We start from the raw sequence: 11,440 nt of genomic DNA, 5'->3' as shown, positions 1-11,440 counted from the left end.
TCCTGTCAGGGTGATCACAGTCCCCAATGGGAAGACTGACGATCAGGGAACCATTCCCGTCCAGGACAGTGCAATGCGCTGTCCCTGGTCCCGGACCGAATTGAGATCAATTATGTCCGAATTTCCCGATCCACGGAAAAATCTAGTCGCATGTCAAAGGTTCATTAAAGAACTAGGAAACTCAACAGAACCCACCAACAACGATTGGCGGACAGTGCTGAGGGCATGTTTGCCCTCCGGTGTTGACTCTGCGACATTTATTACTGATTGTCAATTAGACACAGAAGTACCTCAAACGGAGGAACACAATCAGGAATGTATTAAGCAGATAAACCAACAGTTGGAAGTATATTTCCCTGCCGTTGTCAAGTGGAATGAAATCTTCTCCATAAGACAAAACGAAAGGGAAAGTATCTCCAGTTATTTCAATCGAGCACTGCAAGTAATGGCTAGGAACACTGGGATCACAGACATCAAAACATGCGCACAGCATAGAGAAATAGCGGTTAAGGTATTAATGAATGGTTTAAAGGAGGTATTGAGTACAAGGGTACAGACCACCAACCCAAACTGGAGAAATATCTCGGTGGCCGCATTAAGAGAGGCCGCTATTGATATTGATCAAAATATCACCAGATACAGAGAGTCACAAAGTGATAAATTAATGGCCGCAAGTATACAGGCCCTAACCACAAGACCACTCCAGCATAAGCCCCAAACCCCTGCGAGAAATTTAAATGTGGAAGTCTGTTACAATTGTCATAAAAAAGGACACTTTGCGAGAGGAATACAAAAGTCATATCAATCCCCTAGACAACAACATAACCATGATATCCAAGGAAGCAGGGAAGCACAGGGAAAGCGGTTGATGGTGATGAGCATCCGAGCGTTTGAGGAGGCATCAAATCTACCAAAACCTCAGGTCACTGACACTTGGAAGAAGCCCCGGGTTTGTTTTCTTTGTAAAAGAGAAGGGCATTATGCCAGCAGCTGTAATAACCCACATAAAGTCAGACCCCCTAGACCCAGAAATGAGCAAAATTAAAACACACACAATTATAAACAGGGACCATATAGGAAGAATTTTGAGCCACACCCATAATGTGCAATCAGGAAAGGTGATCATTAGGACTGATGGTAAGCCTGAGGTAATAGTTAATGAATTGGGAGGTCATTCCCTGAAGACACAGGAATGACCGGGTGAAACGTTGTAAATGTATCTGTGAAATGTTTCTTTTTCTCTCTCCCCATCTCTGACGAATATTGGTAGGATTCAAACATTGCATATATACTTGGTCTTTGCAGAAGTCTACCAAACCCCAGCATGACCAATCCGCATCAATGTATTCTGGCCAGATACAGACAATGGAATATGGAAGTGCTGGGGGGGAGGGACTGCGCAAGGAAACCATTAGACATGTAGATATGACAGCCTGATGATCTGACAATGTTTTAAAATGTTTGAAAAATGTTTTTTTTCTCTTTTCCTATTGATGGCTATTGTTGATTTAAGTAATATACACATGCATATAAATTGTTCTCTCTCTTTGTTTTTTTTTTGCTGTTGTTGTTTTCTCTCTCTTCTCACTCATGCTTTCATGTTTTAAAGATGGTATGTCACCCATCAGTTAGACAAATGGTAATGCAAGATTTTTGCTCCTTACAGAAAGATCGCTGGTTTGGAGGGAATATTGCATCACCAGAATGTTCGTTTGGAAGACTGAGAGACAGCACCTTTGAGAAGACAGCAGAACAAGAAGAACAACAAGACGAGAGAACTAATTATCGTAACAAGTTTCTCTCCCCCTCAAACTGATTTTCTGTACCCCATTACAAATTTCTTCTTTTCTCCTCCTGTAAGATGGACTTGCCCCGAGAGACTGTGATATGGATTTTCCTGTTGACCATGACGTTGACCCGAGCAGTCTGTTTCGGTGAGAGTACCAGTGAGGTCGAGAAAGGATCCAGAAAGGTTCCAATGACTAAGACGGAGGTGTAAATTTCCAATAGCAACACAAGCACCGAGCAAAGGCGAGTACCGGAAACGATCTAACAGCCATGTTATTTGTAAACATTGTTAGCTGAAAAGAAAACTGTATCTGTAGGCTCTGTAACAATGTAGTTGAGGATGGGTGCATTAAGAAATGCCAATCCAGTTTTAATATCCACATGGACCGGCATCCATTGAGTGACTATCACTCCTTAGTGGGTAGTGTGTTAAATAAGACAGATTGTTGGGTATGCTCTCAAGTACCTCAAGGTCATAGCAAATCAGGGCTAGTACCATTTCCTTTAACGTTAGGGGAGGTACTTGAGTTAAGTGGTGGGAGACCGGTGGACAGGAGGTTTAATATCTCCAGCCCTCCTAGTTTGAAGCTCCACCAATACCATGTGGATAGGTCCCTATTATGTTTTAACATCTCCAATCCCCGAAAGCCGGGAAATTGGGAAGTGTCATGGAGTAATCAAACCATGACCTTTTCGCATAGAGCAGATAGAATGCCTACAGATACAGAGCTTATACGCCACATAGCCAGTAGAGGAAAATCTTTCCGGTATAGGTATACCTTAGGAAATAGGATTACGAGAGTTGGAGAGTTATCACCAGGATACTGTGCACATATCGTACAACCTGATACGTGTTGACAATGCTAAATTCCTTTGTCGTATAAACAACCCTTTATGAAGTCTAAGAACACTGTACGCTGTTTACTTAAGAAGTACCGTAATGGTACGCTAGTTGCGTAACGATCGCTCAGCCGTAGGCGAGACGCTCAAGCGTCACGTTCGCTCACGGCCCAGTGATCACAGGACACGTTATTGGCTATGACTAGAGTAATGATTCGCTATGGCGTAGCGGACGCTCGAGACCACGAGGAGATCACCAGCGGCGCAGACGCTCACAACGCTATACCTTTATGTCTAAACCTTATACCAATGAAATACACGGAATACCTTAATGTGAATACAGGGTGTAAGTGCAACCTTGTGTAACCTGACTAACTACAAAGCTGTTTGAGCGTCACCGACGCTCAAGTGAACACTTAACACTATAGGAAATACACAGATACTGGTTTAGGGTCCAAAGCCTATTAACTGTATTATATCTAGTATACTTGTAAAAAGGGGATAACAGTACAAATGATACACTACAATATAACAAAGACTTCCTAACCAAAATACAATACTATCTAATACAATACAATACTAGTCTAGGGGAGATACGAGAGAGAGAGAGAAGGGAAAGAGAGAGAGAGAGACGGAGAGAGATGAGAGAAATTGGCTCACAGTAAGACAATGATTACGGAGAGAAACTTACGCACAAGGGTAAACGATCGCATGCGCCTGGACATCCAGCACCCGATTTTCAGCAATGAGAACCGTTGAAGAGTGAGAGCTGGATGTGGTCGGCTTGCCTATTTATGCCCCACACACAATGCAATCTCATAGTCCCTACAATCCCATTGTCCATTGGATGAAGGAATTCGACCCTGTATCACAACAAAAGGTCATAGGTTGATTCATACAGGTGGGCTGTGACGATTTCAAACAGCTCAGGTGGGTGGGGAACTAGGTTTCCCGCCGCATACCTGAGTATGAGTAAATAGTAGAAATGGACATAAACTTCTTATGTCCATAACTATTCGCACGAGCGATTAATACGCTCCAAACCAACACCGGAATATTGCTAATTAAATACTCTTCCGATGGGTACCAAACACTGCTGTATGATTCCTGTTAGACCCTTCGTACGATACAAAGAGGGATTCCTTAGCTCAGGGACCTTCTATATTAACCAAACTTTCAGAAACTATCAAAGGGATCATGATCTATAAACTACATTAATTGTGAAAATATGTAACGAATGAGTCGCACGCTACGACTACATAAACTCTACCGTAAATACGCATACCGCGCCTGCGAGTGCACGCTATTGCGGGTATGCGCCTTCACGGGAGAGCGTACGCATGCGCAGCACGGACCAGTGTGCGGTGCAAATATGGCAACGTGCATAGAGACATTTTTCTGACTTTGACAGTCCACCCTTTGGCAGTCAATAATAACTGCCACAAAACATTTAAGGAGAAAAATGCAAGTCAGGGGTTAATTGATTTCCATGGTGGGGTAAGGAAGAAGAGAGGAGTAGGTGTGAAGAGGGTATGACCTAGTGAGAAAGTAGAAGCATGTGTGTATGAGTCCATGTTTGGAGGGTCATGTATCATCGTGCCGTACGTGTGGTAAATCAAGCTTCGAGGTATTGCGAAGTATACATTTGAATTCCTTCTTATCCTGTGGTACAGGTCTGTGGATGGGCTGTCAAACTTTACCGAGCTCTTTTCGGATTTTGAACAAAATGGGGAGCACATTTTAGTTGATGATACATGAATGGGGGAGGTATGTGGTTGCTGATATCTGTGCCTGTATTCCCTATCGTCTATGTGTGTCATTACCTGAGGGTTGTAGAGATGAAGATAAAGAACACTTATGGAAAATGCAATGATATTCTATGTCAGGGAAATGTACATCTGTCGTCGAAGTTGTGTTCGGTATCTGTTGAGAGTCGTCTTCTTTGCGCTGTATTGCTCCTTGGGCATGAGCAAATAGCTTTGTCTGAGCCATCAGATTTACAAAAAATGTTGGGCTAGCGTGAGTTTAAATGTACTAGGGAAACTGGGGATCCATGGCAAAGTTCATCAAGTGTCCATTTCTCAAGTGGTCAAAACTTCATCTTTGGTGCTTGTCTGTTGTCTGTATAGCGTCTCGTCAACTTCCTCGTCCAAGGGGGTCTTTGTATCTTGGAGAAAAGCAGAAAAACAGGTGAAAGAAACGGACCGTATAATCGCATTTTCATCCCATCCTGGTTTCTATCATTGGGTCATAAATCAAATCCAGGTTAATTACAGTTTCCTCGCTCCTCAAGCTCATCACTCTTGTACTTTGTTTGCACCTCATTAAAGCCTGCCCGCATCTAAATATCAATCCAATCGATATAACGACACCCAAGATACATAGTAGAAACTTTCCAACATCCATTATGACTCCTTGAGCCCAGTCTCCTAAACCGGAGAACCAATTTTGCGGGTTCAACCATGACACCCAACCAGTCAGCTCATTACCTACAGCAGCAAGGGTGAGATTGTGTTTTCGACGAAATTCCCACTTTAATTGCAGAATATCGTCCATCTTTTGGTCTATGACCTCTACCGGATCCTCGGTGCTATTCGTGATATAAGTGCAACACTTTATGCCGTACTGTGTTGCCAATGTAACACAATATCCGCCTGTTACTGCTGTAAGATAATTAAGAACCATCCTATGCTGAACTAGTTCTGTTTTATAAGCTTGAAGTTCTCTTCCAGTGTATCTAAACGTGTCATCATACATTTCAGTGATATTATCTAACAAATTGGCGAGTGCGGAAATGTATCTATAATTCATCACTCCCCGAGCGGTACGAGTGAAATCTAACGCTACCAGAACCTGAATCCCGGTGGATTCATGGATAAGATCAGAGGCCGGATGCTCTAACCTTTCTGACAGTTGTCTTTTAACTCGGTGCTCGTAATGAGTGTGAGTATAAGGAGCTTGGGCACCACGGTGTATGTCTTTCATTTTGTCATGTGTTACAGTCATCACTTCAGGCAATACTTTTCCAATATAACACAATCCTTCAGAGTTTGGGGCAAGCCACTTGTACGCCTTTCTCCCGCATATGAAATATGCGTCATCGGGGAGAACATATGGGACGGAGAAGGACATTACCATGTTACAAACCTTCCAGGTGAAATCTCCTGACCCTAATTCTTCCATCTGCTTAATGCACGTATCAGTTTGTACGATATGTGCACAGTATCCTGGTGATACCTCTCCAACTCTAGTAATCCTATTTCCTAAGGTATATCGATACCGAAAAGATTTTCCTCTACTGGCTATGTGGCGTACCAGCTCTGTATCTGTAGGCATTCTATCTGCTCTGTGTGAAAAGGTCATGGTAAGGTTGCTCCATGACACTTCCCAATTTCCCGGTTTTCTGGGATTGGAGATATTGAAACATAAGAGGGACCTATCCACATGGTATTGGTGGAGCTTCAAACTAGGAGGGCTGGAGATATTAAACCTCCGGTCCACCGGTCTCCCACCATTTAGCTCAAGTACCTCCCCTAACGTTAAAGGAAATGGTACTAGCCCTGATTTGCTGTGACCCTGAGGTACTTGAGAGCATACCCAACAATCTGTTTGGTTTAACACGTTACCCACTAAGGAGTGATAGTCACTCAATGGATGCCGGTCCATATGGATATTAAAACTAGATTGGCATTTCTTTATGCATCCATCTTCAACTAGATTATCACAGAGCCTACAGATACAATTTTCTTCAGCTAACAATCCATCACAATTTCTTCTATCGGATCGTTTTCTGATACTCGCCTTTGCTTGTTGGTTTGGTTGATCTTGGAAAACTACGCCTCCATCATCATAATCGGAACCCATTCCAGATCCTCTCTCGACCTCTATGGTACTCTCGCCGGAACAGACTGCTCTGGTCAACATCATGGTTAACATCAAAATCCGGATCACAGTCTCTTGGGGCAAGTCCATCTTTGAGGAGGAAATAGAGAAGAATGAGAAGGGGGAAAAAGAAATTTCAAGGAAGAGGGGATGGGAAGTGGAGGAAAACAATAAAAGGGAGAAGGGAGTCGACAACTGCTTTCGGTCTTCAAGGCTCAGGTGCCGCCTCAGTCCTCCTGGAACAGACACTCCAGTGATACAACCTCTACCGTCTGTTCCTTATCACGGGACTTCTCTGGATCAGCAACCTTTTTGCAGTGGGATGAATGGACCCAAGTCTCTCTCTCAGCCACCTTCAATGCTGTGGTGCTAGTCAATAAGACCTGGTATGGTCCTTCCCATCTATCAATAAGACAACCTGAGCGTAGAAAATTTCGTATCATTACATAATCCCCAGGTTCAATGTCATGACAATTACTATCTGGTAAATCAGGAATCATCAACTTCAGATTATCATTTTGATTCCTCAACTGCTTACTCATGTTAATCAAGTACTTTACAGTTACTTCATTGTTACATTTCAAATCATCCTGGGGGTTAATCATGACATGCGGTTGTCGACCAAACAAGATTTCAAAAGGAGACAGATTAAGAGGGGACCTGGGAGTGGTTCTGATGCTATACAAAACAATGGGTAAAGCTTCTGGCCACGTCAATCCTGTCTCTGCCATTACTTTACTCAATTTATTTTTAATAGTGCTGTTCACTCTTTCGACCTTCGCACTCGCCTGTGGACGGTACGGAGTGTGCAGCTTGCTATCAATTCCCATCAACTTACACATTCCTTGAAAGACATCACCTGTAAAATGGGTACCCCTATCACTTTCAATGATTCTAGGGATACCATATCTACATACAAATTCCTGCACAATTTTCTTAGCGGTAAACATAGCGGTATTTGTAGCTGCTGGGAAAGCTTCGACCCAATTCGAGAAAACATCTATACAAACAAGTACATATTTCAAATTTCGACATGGGGGTAATTGAATGAAGTCGATTTGTATTACCTGGAAAGGGCCGCCGGCAGGTGGGATATGGGATGGTTCTGTAGGTATTGCTTTTCCAATATTCTTTCTCAGACAGGTAAGGCATGACATTGCTCTTTTACTCGCATGAGAGGAGAATCCTGGGGCGCACCAGTATGCTCTTACCAATTTGCACATCCCCTCCTTGCCTAGATGAGTCAGCCCGTGAGCTGCTTCAGCCAGACATGGAAGGTATGCCCTGGGGGCCACTGGTTTACCATGTCCATCCGTCCAGAGCCCTGAGGACTCCTGGCCATATCCCTTTGCCTTCCAGACTGCTCTCTCCTGTGTGGAACACAAATTCTGCATCTCACACAACTTTTGTGTGTTGATGGTATTAAATACCATCAGTTGTGTGGTGTCTGTCTGTATGGGGGTAGCAGCTGCAAGCTTTGCGGCTTCGTCTGCTCGGCTGTTACCAAGGGATACTGGGTCTTGGCTATATGTATGTGCTTTACATTTGATAACAGCCACTCTGTCGGGTTCCTGTATCGCTGTTAGAAGCCTTTTTATATATGCTGCATGCGCTATCGGTGTACCAGCTGCCGTCATGAAATTTCTGAGGCGCCATAGGGCTCCGAAATCATGTACTACCCCGAAGGCGTATCTAGAATCGGTGTAGATATTGGCTGACTTACCCTTAGCCAATTCACATGCTCTGGTTAGGGCGACCAGTTCAGCAACCTGGGCTGAGTGAGGTGGGCCTAGCGGTTCCGCTTCTATGGTGTCTTGGTCATCTACGACTGCGTATCCAGTACACAAGTCTCCCGAGTCTGACTGTCTATGACAACTACCGTCCGTGTAGAACGTGAGTTCTGCATCTTCCAGTGGGTTGTCACTGATGTCAGGCCTTGCGGTAAAATTTTGGGTCAAATATTCCATACAATCATGTGTATCTCCCTTTGCATTAAATCCTCCTTCCCCATCACTCTCACCTTCCACCCTTTGTGCCTGACCAGGCACACCTGGGAGAAATGTTGCAGGATTTAATGCGCTGCATCTCCTTATGGTGATGTTTACTGGGGCCATTAATGCCAATTCCCATCTTGTAAACCTTGCTGATGAGACGTGTCTGGTTTGGGCAGAATTCAATAAGGCAGATACCGCATGTGGTGTATGGATTGTGAGGTTGTGGCCTAGCACGACATCTTCGCTTTTTGTCACTAGCAATGCTATCGCCGCAACGCTACGCAAGCATGTGGGGAGGGATCGCGCTACCGTGTCTAGCTGGGCGCTGTAGTATGCGACTGGCCTGCTGGCGTCACCGTGTTTTTGGGTTAGTACACCTGCTGCGCACCCAGCACTTTCTGTTCCGTATAGTTCAAAGGGTTTCCCATAGTCTGGCATACCTAGTGCTGGTGCCTGCGTTAGGCACTGTTTGAGTCTCTCAAATGCTGTTTCGGATTCGTCTGTATGCGAAATCCGATCAGGTTTGTTTGAAGAGACCATTTCCTGCAAAGGTAACGCCAATATGGAAAACCCTGGGATCCAATTACGGCAATACCCACACATTCCTAAAAACGTCCTGATCTGTTGCTGGGTTTGTGGCAGTGTCATGTCTCTAATGGCTTGGATTCTATCAGCGGTCAGGTGTCTCAGTCCTTGTGTTAGACAGTGTCCCAAATATTTTACCTTAGTTTGGCATAATTGTAACTTGTCTTTGGAAACCTTGTGACCTGTGTCTGAAAGATGAAACAGGAGCTGTTTCGTATCCTTCAGAGATGTTTCCAATGAATCTGAACACAGTAATAAATCGTCCACATACTGTATCAATACTGATCCACTGTCTGGTTGGAAAGACTGTAAACAATCATGCAAAGCCTGAGAAAATATACTTGGACTATCTATGAAACCTTGGGGTAACCGAGTCCACGTGTATTGGACTCCTCTGTATGTGAATGCAAACAAATATTGGCTGTCAGGGTGCAGAGGTACCGAAAAGAAAGCGGAGCAGAGGTCAATAACAGTGAAAAATTTGGCAGTGGGAGGAATTTGCATTAGGATGACAGCTGGATTAGGCACTACGGGGAACTGACTCTCAACTATTTTGTTAATCCCCCTTAGATCCTGCACTAGCCTGTAACCCCTCCCCCCACTCTTTTTAACAGGGAAGATGGGACTATTGGCTGTGCTGGACGTTCTTACCAGAATGCCCTGTTGCAGCAAGCGTTCTATTACTGGGAAAACTCCTAACTCCACCTCTGGCTTCAGAGGATACTGTGGGATTTTTGGAGCTATCCTACCATCTTTTACTTGTACAATTACTGGAGCTACGTTTGCCATTAATCCAGTGTCCTGTCCATCTTTTGTCCAAAGTGACTCTGGTATCTGAGATATCATCTCTTCTACTTGGGATGGATTCCTATTTGTCATAATGGAATGTGACATTAATTTTGATGGGGAGTCTAACATGTCTCGTACCTCCTGAGCGTGATTCTCAGGTATGTCCAAGAATACACCTTCAGGAGTACAATAAATGACGCAACCCATTTTACATAGTAAGTCTCTCCCCAGGAGATTAGTTGGTGCCGATGCAGCCAGCAAAAAGGAATGCTTGGTATGCAAAGGCCCTATTGTAATCTCGGCTGGTTTGCTAACAGGGTAGTGCTGGACTACTCCTGTTACTCCCATGGCTGGAATTGTCCTACCAGTGGTTCTCATGCCCACTGTCGAATTTATCACTGACTTGGCCGCCCCTGTGTCTACAAGAAAGTTTAAAGTTTTACCAGCTACATTGATTGCAATCTCTGGTTCGCTTCCAAGACTGGCAATCAATTTAACTGGCTGCAGATTACAGGTGTGGCCACACCCCTATTGGGTATGCTGACCTCCCTGAATCCCATTGGCAGCAACTACTTGTGGGGGAGTTAGCTGGGAACTACCAGAGGCCTGCCAGTCTCTGTTCGGGGGATATCTTTTTGTTTCCCCTGTATGTGGCTCAAAACTCCGCCTCTGTGGACCCTGCTCCCAATGTCGTGTGTTGTGTTGTTGTCTAGGGGGTTGAAAAGATCTTTGTACATTCTTTGTTCTACATTCTCGTGCAAAGTGTCCCGGTCTGTTACAAGAAAAACATGTTATTACACTTGCCTTACCCACAGGATTCGGTGGTACATACGCAGGCTGCCTTGTGGTCAGCGCCTGTATTCTTACGGACATCAACTTATCACTTTGCGACTCCCTGTGTCTAGTGATGTTTTTGTCGTGATCAACAGCAGCCTCTCTCAAGGTGGACACTGACAGACCTCGCCAACATGGTTGTGTGGTCTGTACCCTAGCCTTTAATGTTTCTTTCAAACCATCCATCAGTACAGATACTGCTACTTCTCGATGGTTTGGGTTGGTCTTAATGTCTTCTATACCAGTGTATTTTGCCATTTCTGATAGTGCCCGGTGGAAATATTCTGCTGCCGTTTCGGACTCCTTTTGCTTAATGGAAAATATTTTATTCCATTTAACAACGGCTGGGAAATACTCCTTTAGCTGTAAATTTATCCTTTTTACATTATCCTGGTCGTACACATCTGTAAGCGGTACATCTTTATCTAGTCCACAATCAGCCAAGAATTTAACTGAGTCGACATTGGAAGGTAAGCAAGCTCTTAGCACTATCTGCCAATCCTTATTATTGGGCTCTAAAGTGTTTCCTAGATCCCTGATGTATTTTTGGCTTGCCACTAAATCTTTTCTGGGGTCTGGGAATTCAGACACTATGGTCCTCAATTCCATTCTAGTGAACGGGCAATACATGGCAATGTTCCTGACGGGTGTGGCTCCTGATGCATCTGTTTTCCCATTGGGAACTACTATCACCTTTACAGGAGCAATTCTAACAGCCTCTTCCTGTA

Source organism: Pseudophryne corroboree, chromosome 5 (assembly GCF_028390025.1).
Source record: "Pseudophryne corroboree isolate aPseCor3 chromosome 5, aPseCor3.hap2, whole genome shotgun sequence".
NCBI classification, from domain to species: domain Eukaryota; kingdom Metazoa; phylum Chordata; class Amphibia; order Anura; family Myobatrachidae; genus Pseudophryne; species Pseudophryne corroboree.
The sequence above is the reverse complement of the archived record's forward strand: the minus strand, read 5'-3'. Positions refer to the sequence as shown.